Genomic DNA, 14,108 nt, shown 5'->3' on the forward strand with positions numbered 1-14,108 from the left:
ATCAGGAAGAATCAGAAAACCTGAATAGGCTAATAACAATTCAAGAAATTGAAGCAGTAATCAAAAAAACTTCCAGCAATTAAAGGCCCTAGTCTGGATGGCTTCACAGAGAAGTTTTGCCAAACATTCAAAGAAGAACTAACACCTACCCTCCTCAAACTATTCCAAAAATCCAAGAAGAAGGAACACTTCTAACTTTTTTTTATGAGGCCAGCATTACCCTAATTCCAAAACCAAATAAAGACACTACAAAGAAAGAGAATTACAGGCCAGTATCCCTGATGAACATAGATGCTAAAATCCTCAATAAAATATTAGCAAATAGGATCCAGCAATATATTACAAAGATCATACACAATGACCAAGTGGAATTTATTCCAGGGATGCAAGGCTGGTACAATATTCGCAAATCAATAAACGTGATACATCACATAAACAAATTTAAAATCACATGATCATATCAATACATGCAGAAAAAGCATTTGGCAAAGTCCAACACCCATTTTTGATAAAAACTCTCAGCAAAGTGGGAATGAAGGGATCATACCTCAACATAATAAAGGCTATATAAGACAAACCTACAGCGAACATCATACTCAATGGGCAAAAACTAAAACCATTTCCCTAAGAACAGGAACAAGACAGGCATGTCCACTTTCACCACTCTTATTCAACATAGTACTGGAAGTGCTAGCCACAGTGATAAGATAATAAAAAGAAATAAAAGGCATCCAAATTGGAAAGGAGGAAGTAAAACTCTCATTATTCACAGATGATATGGTATTGTACATAGAAAACCTTAAAGACTCCACCAAAAAACTACTAGATTTAATAAAGGAATTCAGCAATGTAACAGGATACAAAATTAACACCCAGAAATCGATGGCATTTTTATACACCAGTAATGAATTCATAGAAATGGACACTAAACAACCCCATTTACCATGACAAAAATATATATATATATACCTAGGAATAAATTTAACCAAGGAGGTAAAAGACTTGTACTCAAAAACTACAGGACATTGAAAAAAGAGATAAAGATATAAACAAGTGGAAGAATATACTGTGTCCATGGATTGGTAGAATTAACATCATTAAAATGTCCATACAACCCAAAGAAATATATAGATTCAATGCAATCCCTATTAAATTACCAACAGCGTATTTCACAGCTCTAGAACGAATACTCCAAAAATTTATATGAAACCAAAAGACCTCAAAAAAGACCAAAAGAACAAAGTTGGAGGGATCACAATACAAGATATCAAATTATACTACAAAGCCACTAATCTAAACAAGCTGCTGCTTGTTTGAGAGATTTTAGAAAAGTCTGAAGCCTGAGCTGGGACAGGCCATTCATATGGAAAAGCCACTACAACAGCTTTGGGTGATGCTGCAAGTTGGATGGGACAGGGTCTCAGGGAATTACCAGGGCTGAGTGAACAGTGTGGGCCATGCTGATATGGCTGCCAGTCAGCTCTTTGACAGGGGAGGTCTCAGAATAAGAACAAAGACCTCTGTGAGCATCCCCGCCCTGAATTCCTACCCCAATGCCAGACAATTTAGTTCCTCCCTGTATGTCCCTGGATCCCCCAACACTGCTGCCTTGTGCTGGAGCTCAGAGGAAGTGGGACTGTGTAAGAACTGCCTGGTGCTCCAGCAGCCTCCATGCACTCAGCCACAATCCCCTCTGGTTTTTACAGCCCGAGGTTACAGGAACTTCTCTTCCCAGCTCTGAAGCCCTGGGCTGGGGGGGTCTGTTGTGGGGCTTGGACCCCTGGCTTCTCACAGGAGGCCTCTGCAGCCAAGATTCCCTCCCAATTGGAAAAATGCCACACATTGGTGTTGGACCAGCCCATTCTGCACCCCTGCCCCTCTTACCAGTCTCAATGCACTTTTTTACTCCTCTAGTTGAAGGACTTCCATTCAGCCAGATCTCAGGCAGTTCTGAATGATGGTTGTTCTGTATTTTAGTAGTAATTTTGATGTGGTTTGGGAGGTGGTAAGTACTGGTGTTTACTACAATGCCATTTTGGTTCTCCCTCCCCACCAATCTTTTAACGTTATTTCTGTAAATGACATCCTGTTGATTAATATGTGACTGCAGATAAACAGCCTGTTTGCTTAAGAATTCTAGGAACTAACTTCAAAAGAAGCAGACTCCAACTCTGACTCCAGCTCTGGGAGATTTGCTCACTTTCAACCAATTATCTGAGCAGACTGTGTTGGCTTGCATGTTGTCCCTTCAACGGAGAGCTCTTCATTCCCTCCTTTTGATTCCTTTGTTCTGTTTTTCCCACCATCCCTTCCCCCTCCTTACAAAACCCCTGCCCATGTCCAATTGTCAAGATGGTGTTTACAATGTGAGTCCACCATTTTCTCAAGCTGTCAGTTCTTGAATAAAAGTAATTTCCCTCCACCAGTCTCTGTCTCTCCATTACTGCATTTTGAGCATCAGGCAGAAGAACCTGAGTTTAGTATCAGTTATATATATATATATATATAGCTTTGTTTTTTTTATTTTATTTCTTAAAAAATATTTTTATTGATTTCAAAGGGGAAGGGAGAGGGAGAGAGAGATAGAAACATCAATGATGAGTGAGAATCATTGATCAGCTGCCTTCTACACACCCCCTTACAGGGTAACGAGCCCACAACCCAGGCATATGCCCTGACCGGGAATTGAACCATGACCTCCTGGTTCATAGCTCAAGCTCAACCACTGGGCAACACCATCCAGGCTATTTTATTTCTTTTAAAGGCTGCACAGCTTTCCATTGTATGGACATGTTTCCATTACACTTGTAGGCTAACTCAAACCTTTACTTTTTCCTGTGGCCGCTAGGTTTTTTTCTGCTTAGCTGCTAGCTGGAGCTCAGTGATCAATGTGACAGTATTTCCTGTGTGGGGCTATGCAATAGGATGAAGTGACCTCTGCCTGTGAAATCTTCTAAATTCTCTGGCCCTAAATCTCCCTGTCCTTCATGTTTTCTTTCATTCTGCTTTTCCCCACCTTTTCTTCTTGTTCATTTCTCTTTCTCCCGTCCTATTCGGCTTCCTACTTCCTTTCCTCTGAAACGCCTTCAAGGTGATGGCTGGCTCCCCACACTTCCACCTTCACTGGTCTTGACTTCTTTCTCACTCGGGCTGCCTGTTCATCCTGAAGGCCTTTCAATTTTTGCTCGATTAGAAACCAAATTCAACCCACATTTAAAGTTAAACAGAACACTTGCAGTTAAACAGCTTACAACTAGATGCTTTTTAAACTCTTCATGTTGGTATATTTCTGTAGATGTCTACATTTAAAGTATCGGGCAATTATGTTTCATTGACTATTAATTTGGAGAACTTCATAGAATCTGAGAATAGTCGAAGTGGAAAGGGACCTTACAGAGCAGCTCATTTCAGGGACGAGGGAGCTGGGGCCCGGGGAGGTTAGGCAGCTCACCTGTGCTCACACAGCTGGACTGTCATTTTGAAGCCGCGTGTGATTGTGTATATGGAAATACGTCTCATTCATTCGGTCATCAATAAACATTTACTGAGTTTACTATGCTAACTGCTGGACTCGGCTGATGATACTGCAGCGAGGGGTCGAGAGAAACCAGATGAGCCGCCTCCCCACTTGCTGAGGCTCAGCGAGTCACTGGTCCACATCACAGAGGAGATCCCTGGGCTGTCACTGATAGGAAGGGACCCCAGGGCCTCTCCTGCTACAGCCTCACACCCGCCTGCTCACTTAGTCGTGTGTGCCCTTCGGGAAGGTTCCTTTTCCTTCCTGGTGCCGCCCCCTGTGCCAGGCCCATCTCCCGGCCACCTGTGGAATGGGGCTCTTGGCTGAGGGTGCCCTCCCGCAACCTGCATTGTTCTCCCTGTTTGAGGTGGGGCCTTGAGCTGTGACTCTACTTGACCATGAGCTAAAAGTGCCTGTTAGCCCTCAAACCGACGCACACCTCCTGGGCTGCCCTACAGAGTTCTGTCTCCTCCCTCAAGCTCCACATCCCTGGAGCCACCATCCCATGACTTCTAGGAAAGCCTGGCCTCTCCTGGCCCCGCCAGGCAGCCCGGGGTGGCCTCAGGGAAGTCATGCCCGCTCCCTGCACCTCAGTCACCTCCTTTGCAAAGCGGAGATCAGAGGATCTGGAACCTGCCTTTTGGCTCTGACATCCTGTGATTCCATCAGCCAGCCTGGGGTTCTGGTGGCAACCCTCCTTCATGACTTTGAAATCCCGAGGAATGAGGGAGACTATCTGAAATCTTTTAAGGCGTATTCTGTGATATGCTTGCTCCTCGGTCACAGAGGAAATAACAGCAGCCGTGAGGGACCCCTGGGTGCTGGGGAGCAGAGGTGTGTGTGGACAGGCCTTCCTCCCCTGACTCCTCCACTTTTCCTCAAATCACCCCACTGCCCTGCTCTCACGCAAGTCCTTGATTCCAAAACTGGAACCCAGAGCAACATTTAGACATTTTAGGTGCGGCGGAGAAAAGGCCTTTTACCAAAGCATTGCTAGAACAGCTCTATCTAACTTGATGCAATACAGGTGCTCTAACTAGTATTGTATGAATGAAAATGTGTAAGTCTATCCACATTTTAAAAGCACTGGAGGCCCCTGGCTGATGTGGTTCAGTTGGTTAGGCTTTGTCCCATGCACCAAGAGGTGTGGGTTCAATTCCCGGTCAGGACACATGCCTGTGTTGTGGGCTGGATCCCTGGTGGCAGGGTGTGGGGGAAGCAGCTAATGGATGTTTTGCTCTCATATCAATCTTTCTCTTTCTCCCTCTTCCTCTCTCTCTAAAAATCAATAAAAATAACTCTTAAAAAAATGAAATCATTGGAGGAAAATCACTATAAAGGTAATGTACACTGAATCCTTAAAAAGAAAATAATATTTTAAAAAAGGATATTTTAGTAAAGCCATCACCCTTCCCTTTTGCCCCGTTCCTTTATTAATGTGTTTGGCATTTTAAACTTTTTATATATTGGAATCTTCTTAAAGCAAAGCCCACAATTACAGAAAATTCACCAGGGGGGGGGGGTGGGGGGTGGGGAGGGGGAGCTGCATTTAGCCTCCTCAGGGTGTGTTTTTAAATACCAAACAGAAGGGCAGGAGGGAAAAAAAAGTTACATGCCTTCTGGTGCCAAAAAAGAGGTTAAGAAACGAAAAGGCTTTTTGCAGTTGGACTGAGGGAAGAGGTACCACGGAGAAAACAGTTTGCTAATAAATGAGCAGAAGTCTGCCATTAATGATGATGGCACAGGTTTTAAATGACGAGTCCATTTTCAAAGCTCATTAAAAACCCTTTAATAAAAATAATCAAAGAAAGAAATACGAACACCAGGATGCTCTGGAGGCCACACAAAAAACAGTTGTGGCTTTAATTAATTAGTTAAATATATTAATTATATATGTGAATTGTATCAATATAGTGCCTGCTCTCTCCTAGCCTCTGTTAGACGCACTGGGGATAATACAGTGAACAAAACAGACCAAAATCCCTGCTCTCATGGGGCTTACATTCTGGTGAGGGGGACAGATGAGGAATACAATAATTAAAACACACAGTGTGGCAGGTAAGTGCTAAGGAACCAAATATAGCAGGAAAGGTACAAATGAAGTACGTGGGGTGGAGGGGGATGACATTTTAGATAAAGTGTTAAGGAAGACTGTTCTGGGCTGAACTGTGTCTCTCCCTCACCCCCACCCCCACCCCCCAATTCATATATTAATCCTATCCCCTAGTACCTCAGATGTGACTATAATCAGGGATGGGGGCTTTAGAGACGTACTTAAGTTAAAACGAGATAATTCGGGTGGGTTCCAACCCAATACGAGTGGCAACTTGACAAGAAGAGATTAGGACACAGGCAGAGGGAAGGTTGTGCGAGGACACAGAAGAAGGAGGCCATCTACAAGCCCAGGAGAGAGGCCTCAGAGGAAACCACTGTGCCAACACCTTGATCTTGGACTTCCAGCCTCCAGAATTGTGAGACACGATATTCCTGTTGTTTAAGCCACTCAGTCTGTGGCGCTTTGTTAGGACAACCCTCGAAAACTCATTAAAAGACCTCATTGAGCCCTGACTGGTTTGGCTCAGTGGATAGAGCACTGGCCTGCGGACTGAAAGGTACCAGGTTCGATTCCGGTCAAGGGCATGTACCTTGGTTGCGGGCACATCCCCAGTAGGGGGTGTGCAGGAAGCAGCTGATCGATGTTTCTCTCTCATCGATGTTTCTGACTCTCTATCTCTCTCCCTTCCTCTCTGTAAGAAATCAATAAAATATATATAAAGACCTCATTGAGAAAGGAACTTTAAAATAAGTATTTTTTAAAATCCTCACCAGAGGATATTTTTTTCATTGCTTTTTAGAGAGAGTGGAAGGGAGGGAGGGAGAGAGGGAGGGAAGATTGGAGGGAGGGAGAGAGAGAGAGAAAGAGAGAGAGAGAGAGAGAGAGAGAGAGAGAGATGCACCGATGTTAGAGAAACACATCACATCAATTGGTTGCCTCCCACATGAGCTCCAACCAGGGCCAGGTATTGAACCCACAACCCAGGTACATGCCCTTGACCAGGAATCAAACCCACAACCCTTCAGTGCGCAGGCCTACGCTCTAACCACTGAAAAACACCGGCCAAGGCAAGATAATAACTTATGAGTAGAGATCAGAAGCAAGTGAGGGAATGAGCCAAACTGATGGGTGTTAAAGGGGTGAGGTGAATAGCACATGCAAAGGCTCCCAGACAGAGATATGGGCCATGTGGCTGGGACAGAGATGATGGTGCCTTGGACAAGGGGAGGGCAGAAAGTCTGGTAAGATGCGGTTGAATTCTGGATATATTTTGAAGGCAGAGTCAGTAGGCTTGTGCTGGTAAGAGCAGAGTCAAGAGAACGTCAATGTTTTTGTTCTGAGCAACTGGAGAAATGGAGTTAACATTACCCAGGATGGGCAAGACTGTAGGAGGAGCAGCATGTGGGGAAACACCGAGAACTCAGCTTTGGGCATGTGAAAAGCCTCTGCCCATAGGAGTGTACACAAATGCTATGTCCATAGCCGCTTTATTCAGAGTAGCCTCAAACTGGAAACAACCCATGCCCAACAATGTGAGAATGGATAAATAAATTGTTGTATATTCATACCACGAAATGCTACACAGGAATAGAAAAGAACATCCTGCTGATATATACAAAGACAATGGTGAGTGAAAGAAGTCCTGAACAAAAGGGTACGTATTGTATGATTTTTCTCTACATAAAGTTTAAATGTAGGCAAAGTTAGTCTGAGGTGATCAAGGCCACAAGAATGCTGAGTTGCCCTAACTGGTTTGGCTCAGTGGCTAGAGTGTCGGCCTGCAGAGTGAAGGGTCCCAGGTTCGATTCCAGTCAAGGGCACATGCCTGGGTTGTGGGCTCGATTCCCAGTAGGGGGCATGCAGGAGGCAGCCGATCAATGATTCCCTCTCATCATTGATGCTTCTATCTCTCCCTCTTCCTTCCTCTCTAAAATCAATACAAAATATATTTTTAAAAAGTTGTTTGAAAAAAATAAAAGAGTGCTGAACTTGGGGAGCGGCAGTGATAGGGAGGAGGCAAGAAGGAACATGCTGCTGTGCTGAACACCTTCCCTCTCTGATCTGGGGTGTTACACAGGGTGCACATATTTAAATTGTGTACAGGGAGGGGTGAGGCATAGAGGTCTTTGCTGCAATCCATCCGTATCTACTGAATCAGAGCTACATTTTTATTAAGATCCCTAGGTGATTTGAATGCACATTCAAATTTGAGAACTAGCTTTAAAGAAAGACTCTGGAATCTAGTGGGCAGTGGAACTGGGGGTGTAAAGAAGAGGAAGTGGGAAGCTTCGTGGACCCCAGGTTTCTGGCTTTGGTGAGTGGGTGAATAGTAGTGCCATTAAGTGGGGGAATTGAGATGCCTGTGACTTTTGATGGTGCTACCTAGGAGGCCTTAGGTTCACTGCTTGTCTCAGTCTTAGGAGAGCGGTCAAAGCTGGAGTTACAGATTCAGTGTCATTGGTATCTGGGTGCTAGTTGCAGCCACGGCTGAGATCATGGAGGGAGAAGCGATAAACTGAAAAAAGGCCAGGGCAGAAGTTTTTATTGATTAGCCCTAAAAAGAGCATTCAGGAGATAGGAGGGCAAGGAGAGAGTTGGGTATTGGAAACCAAAACCACATGCAACCAGGTAAAATGTGAAAAATCAGATAGAGGCCGAAAACCAGGACTACAGGCTTTATTAGAGGAGAAGTACCTGCCGGGCTGTCTCGCAAGGGGAGGACAGCAACTCGTGCAGGGGTGGGCACACCTTTTGAGGGGCGGAATGGGAAGGGGTGGGGGCTTAGTGTACTTGGCGCACACTGATTGGTGGCTTACTGTATGGTCCATATAGGACGAGGGCTTAGGGTATTTGGCAGGTGTGGATTGGTGGTCCAATGTATAGTCCATATAAGGTACATGGTTAGTCACTCAGGTATTTCCGGACTGCAGGTTACGTCATACTCCGCCCACCAGTTGGGGGAAGGGAGGATCTATCAAAATGCACCAGGGAGTTAAATTCAAAACGCAAATGAAGCTACAGGTTCTGTGGTGTGGGGACAGAATTCAGGGTGAGGAATGAGGGGGGTGAGAAAGCACGGACCACTCCTCCTGGCAGTTTGGCTGTGGAGGGAAGAGAGAGGGTCATGGCATAGTCATGGCTGTGGAGCGTCTACGGGCCGAGGGGAAGGAGCTGGTAGAGAGGCATGCCGTGATCTGGGAGGAAGGGAGAAATGATGGCAGCATTTTCTGAGGAGGTGAGAGGGGATGAGATCTAGAGGATAAACCAAAGGAGAAGCATTGGCAAGGGAGTGGTGTAGACAAGTATGAATGTTGAGGATGAGGAGGAAGCTGAGGGCATTTGATCTGGTGGCTTCCATTTCTTCTATGAAGTGGAAGACAATGGCACCTGTTGAGAATAACAAAGGAGAGAGGAGGGGGCAGGGCTCGAGGTCTCCAAGAACAGGTAGGAGAGCAGCAGTCAGAGTTACTGAGGGGCTCTGAGGGTCCCGGTCAGGTGGAGTGAATAAATGAGTCTTATTCCAGCATTTTCTAAGCATCTAAAAATAAAACTTCTTCTTGTTTTTCTGTGTTCTCTGAACACCTTGGCATATGTACTTTCACCTCTTCAAATTCCATCCTGGAAAAGGCAATGATTAAAAGGATATGTTGCCTTCATTTGTAAACCTTGAACAGGAAATGAGGAATTCTTGAGCTCAATATTCAAGTTTGACATTATTTTGGACAAATATAGGGGAGAAGTGAAAGCTCTCCTCAAATATTTGAAGGTATATCACACAGAGGAAGGGTTTGAATAATTTATGCGCCTCGCCAGAGGGCAGAGCACAGGCTGATGTGTGCGCACTCCAAGGAGCAGAGAACCGGCCCTCTTGGGCAGGCTGTCTGGGATGTGATTTGACCTGGGAACGTGAGAGTCAGTAGAGGAATCCAGTTCTCCCATTGGCTGGGAAATACAAAGGCAATTCCTTTGGATTCTGAGAGTCTCTGATTTTCCATTTGCTTTCCAGTTCCACCCTCCATAGTCATGCATTGTAATGACCTTTCCTGGCTCAAACTTGAACTGAATACCTGCAGGGTGTGGCACTAGGCTGGGGGGTTGGGACCCACAGGTGAGAGGGGCAGCCTCTGCCTCAGAGAGCTCAGGTGTTGGTAGACAGTCCTTCTTTTCTAAAAGGGATCAAGGGCCCAGGGACAGCCCAACCTCAATTTAGGATGTTAGCTCTAGTGAGAGCATAGACTCTAAACCAGGGGTGGGCAAACTTTTTGACTCGAGGGCCACAATGGGTTCTTAAACTGGACTGGAGGGCCGGAACAAAAGGATGGATGGAGTGTTTGTGTGAACTAATATAAATTCAAAGTAAACATCATTACATAAAAGGGTACGGTCTTTTTTTTTTTTAGTTTTATTCATTTCAAACGGGCCGGATCCGGCCTGCGGGCCGTAGTTTGCCCACGGCTGCTCTAAACACGGACTTTTTGTTTCAAATCCTAAGCCCCATGACTTACTAGCCAATGACCTTGACCAAGCTATTCATTCTCTCTGTGCCTCAGTTTCCTCATCTGTAAAGTGATGATGATGATAATGGCACCTCCCTCATGGAGCTGTTATTAGGGTTACATATTCTCAGAATAATGTCTGGTATATTCAATATATTTAGCTATTTATATTATTTAGTGCACAGGCAGCTTTTATCTTGGGAAATTTTATTAATAATTAATAATGTTTCTTTTAAGAACATAAATAGGTCTAGTTGCATAAACGCAGGATAACCGAATGGGGTTGAGGTAGCCAGCTGGAAATTTTAGGGAAGAAAGAAAAATAGGAAAATGAATCCCCTTCCCTTTATTTAACAGCTAAATAAAAGGAACCCCACTGAAATACAGGATTTAATTGAGTAATAATGGCCCCAAAGGGAGAAAGAAAGAGGAGGGGGTTTTAGGGAATGTCTTCTGTGTTTGTGGGGGTGGGGGTGGGGGTGTTCAACTTTCATTTCTCAGCCATTCCCTGTATGTTTGAGTGAGCAGCCCGTCCTCACCATGGGTGCACACAGGACTCTGGGGTGCAAGAGTAAAAGGCAAGTCCTGGCTGGGTAGCTCAGCTGGTTGGAGTGTGGTCCCCAGGTGCCAGGGTTTTAGGTTTGATCTCCAATCAGGGCACATGCAAGAAGCAACCAATGAATGCATAAATAATTGGGACAACAGGTCGATGTTTCTCTCTCCCCCTTCTCTCTCTCTCTCTCTCTCTCTCTCTCTCTCTCAGAAAAGAAGAAGAAGAAGAAGAAGAAGAAGAAGGAGAAGAAGAAGAAGAAGAAGAAGAAGAAGAAGAAGAAGAAGAAGAAGAAGAAGAAGAAGAAGAAGGCAAGGAGAGCCCCGTAGGCATGGCTCAGTGGTTGAGCATCAACCTATGAACCAGGAGTTCATGGTTTGATTCTTGATCCCCAGAAGGGGATGTGCAGGAGGTAGCGAGTCAGTGATTCTCTTTCATCATTGATGTTTCTATCTCTCTCCCTCTCCCTTGATGTTTCTATCTCTCTCCCTCTCTTTAAAAGAACAAAAGAAAAAGGCAAGGAGAGCCCGAGGAGGGCTCACAGTCCCAACACCTCCACCTGGTGGAGTGGCTGTGGCAGCGGCGGAGGTGGCCCTGACGCCTTCAGCGGGGCAGCCTCTTCAACTCTGATGCTATGCAGAGCACTGTGAATTCTGCTTCTACAACTTCAGAGGAGTAAGCTCGCCCTTTTGTTGCCGGCCTCGGGGTATTATTTTAGGTGTTTAACTCTAGTAATTACTATCACTTCTGCACTGCAGGAGGGCCCCTTTCGGTCAGGCTTCCAGTCAGGCAGCTTGGATCTGAATTCTGACTCCATCCCATTAGATGTGTGACCTCAGGGAAGTCAGGTAAACATACTCAGCTTCCTCACGTGAAAACAAGGATAACAAGGCTTTTGTTGTGAGAAATAAATGTTACCTAAACGATTAGCAGTGCCTGGGGCATAGCAAACTGTCAATACTGTAAATGGTGAGTATTATTATTATCTCTCGACAGGAAGAGCGTCTAGAGGGATTATCTTCTGAACCCCATAGATGCCCAGCATTGCCGGTCCTCTGCCGGGAGGGAGGGAGGAAGCCCCTGGAGCTGCTGAGCTGAGTGGTGTCTGTTTCCTGCTGGCTAGTCATCTGCGGAGGAACTCAGCTGGAGCTGCTGCCATCCCCTCATCCCCCCACCTGTGTCCAGATCAGCTTGTTGGAGCAAGTGCCTTCAGACAGCACAATGCCATTTTCTCTTTCTCAGCTTGCGGGCTTCCTAACATGTAATAGGATCCAAAAGAACTACCTTACGAGTGAACCCTGGACATGGACAGGACTTTCATCTTGCCCCCTCTCGAATTTTGGGAAATCCAGGCCCAGAGCTGCCACCATTAATTAGGTGTGAGGGGTACAGGACCTCTGGACCCATCACTTAACTGTTCATTAATGATAATGTTTCCCCTTTGCATTTATAAGACTTTATTGATCTCTAGAAGGACGAGAAATCAGGATTCTGAAGCTGAAAGGGGCCTTAGAGGCCAACTTGTCCAACCTCTCCACGCCTCATCAAGAAACTGAACCTTGGCACCACACTTTGTGTTAGTGGATTATTCCACATTCACTCTCTCCCCTGGTCTTCCTGACAGTCCTTTAAGGGAGGTTATCAGTATCCTTGTGCATAGATATGGAAATTGACTAATTTGGTAGCAGTGTGATGTTAAAAGTATATACTCTGGAGCCAGACTGCTAGGGTTCAAATTCTGGCCCCACTACTGACTAGCTGTGTGACCTTGAGCAAGTTACTTCACTCCCTTGCGTCCCATTCTCCCCACCTGTAAAATGTTGGTAATGCCTGGGGCAATGGAAGTGCTGAATGAGTGTCAGCTAGAATGTTATTCCTTAAGCCAGAACACAGTAGACACGCTGATTTCTTCAACATGTGTTCATTGAGCCCCTACTATGTGCCAGGCACCATGCGAGGTACTGAAGACAGAGGGTGAGCCAGACCAATGGTGGTAGGAAGAACTGACCACTCAGGGCCATAAAAGAGTTGGATCTTCATCCCAGGAGCAAGAAAGAATGGTGAGTTGAGAAGTGACTGATGAGACAGATCTGTGTTTTGAAAAGTCTAGTGTGACTGCAGTGTCGGGGATAGATGGGTGGATGGCAAAAGGATGCAGGCATGAGGGTAGGAGGCTGAGGAGCACAGGAGCCTGGGCCTGGAGCTCAGAGGGGAGGTCTGTGCTGAGATAAAAATGTGAGCCTGTGTGTGTGCAGGCTGATGACAGCCAGCATGGTGAGCTGGCCTGGGAGAGAGTCTAGAGCTGTGCCGGCCAATACCATAACCACAAATCACTCGTAAGCCACTACATGTGCAGCCTCTGAATTTAGACGTGCTGTAAGTATAGAACACACACTGGATTTTGAAGCCTTAGTATAAAAGAATATGAGCTATCTCACTAGTAGTTTTTTATTTTGAACATGTTGAATTAAATAAAATATATTCTTAAAATTAATTTTACAGTTTAGCATTTTAAAAAGTGGCTACTTGAAAATTGAAATGGGATTGGCATTTGTGTTTCTCATTGTTTCCGTGGATCTAGAGTGGGAAGAGCAGCGGGCACAGACCCAGCCCGGGAAAAGGACAATGTTCAAAGCGAAGTTTCCACCAGCACCTTCATTACTGGCAAGCTTCTAGGTGGAGAGGATTGTATAGGATAGGGGCATGGAGGAAGAGGGAACGTTCCAGTAAGAGGAAAGCAGGAGAGCGAGGAGGTGGGTGATTCATCCACTCCCCGAGTTTGTGCTGTATGGGAGAGGGTGCCCAGCTCACAGTAGCGTGGAGATAGTTTCTAGGCTCTACTCTGTGGCTAGTTTAATGTATGCATCAAGCTCTTAGCTTAGGAAGGCCGAAGGAAGCAGATTGTTTCTTAGGTTTCACCAATTCTTTTTTTTTTTTTTAAACATTTTATTGATTTTCTACAGAGAGGAGGGGAGAGGGATAGAGAGTTAGAAACTTCGATGAGTGAGAAACATCAATCAGCTGCCTCCTGCACACCCCCTACTGGGGATGTGCCCGCAACCAAGGTACATGCCCTTGACCAGAATCGAACCTGGGACCCTTCAGTCCGCAGGCCGATGCTCTATCCACAGGGCAAACCGATTAGGGCAGGTTTCACCAATTCTTAAGTGTTGTTTCCCACAAACCCCTCTTCAGCCCTTCGTGGACGAACAGGCCCGACCCACCGGATGTGGGTGGGAGCGGAACCAGACTGCAGGGGCCGTGGTTCCCTAGTCCTGGCCTCAGTTTTCCTGTCTGTTACTCGAGGAGTTGACTAGATGGCCTTAAGACCCCGTCCCCTTCCCGCAGTTTGTTACCCAAGCAGACAGGTGTGCGCTCTGCAGCGCCGAACGCCCTGCAGGCGGCGCTGCCGAATGAGGGAGTGTTCTACTGTAGGAATGGAGAGCGGGCGGCCGCAGTGTCGAAACCTAAATAGCACTGCCGTCCATG

This window comes from Myotis lucifugus, unplaced genomic scaffold (assembly GCF_000147115.1).
Source record: "Myotis lucifugus unplaced genomic scaffold, Myoluc2.0 scaffold_194, whole genome shotgun sequence".
NCBI lineage: Eukaryota > Metazoa > Chordata > Mammalia > Chiroptera > Vespertilionidae > Myotis > Myotis lucifugus.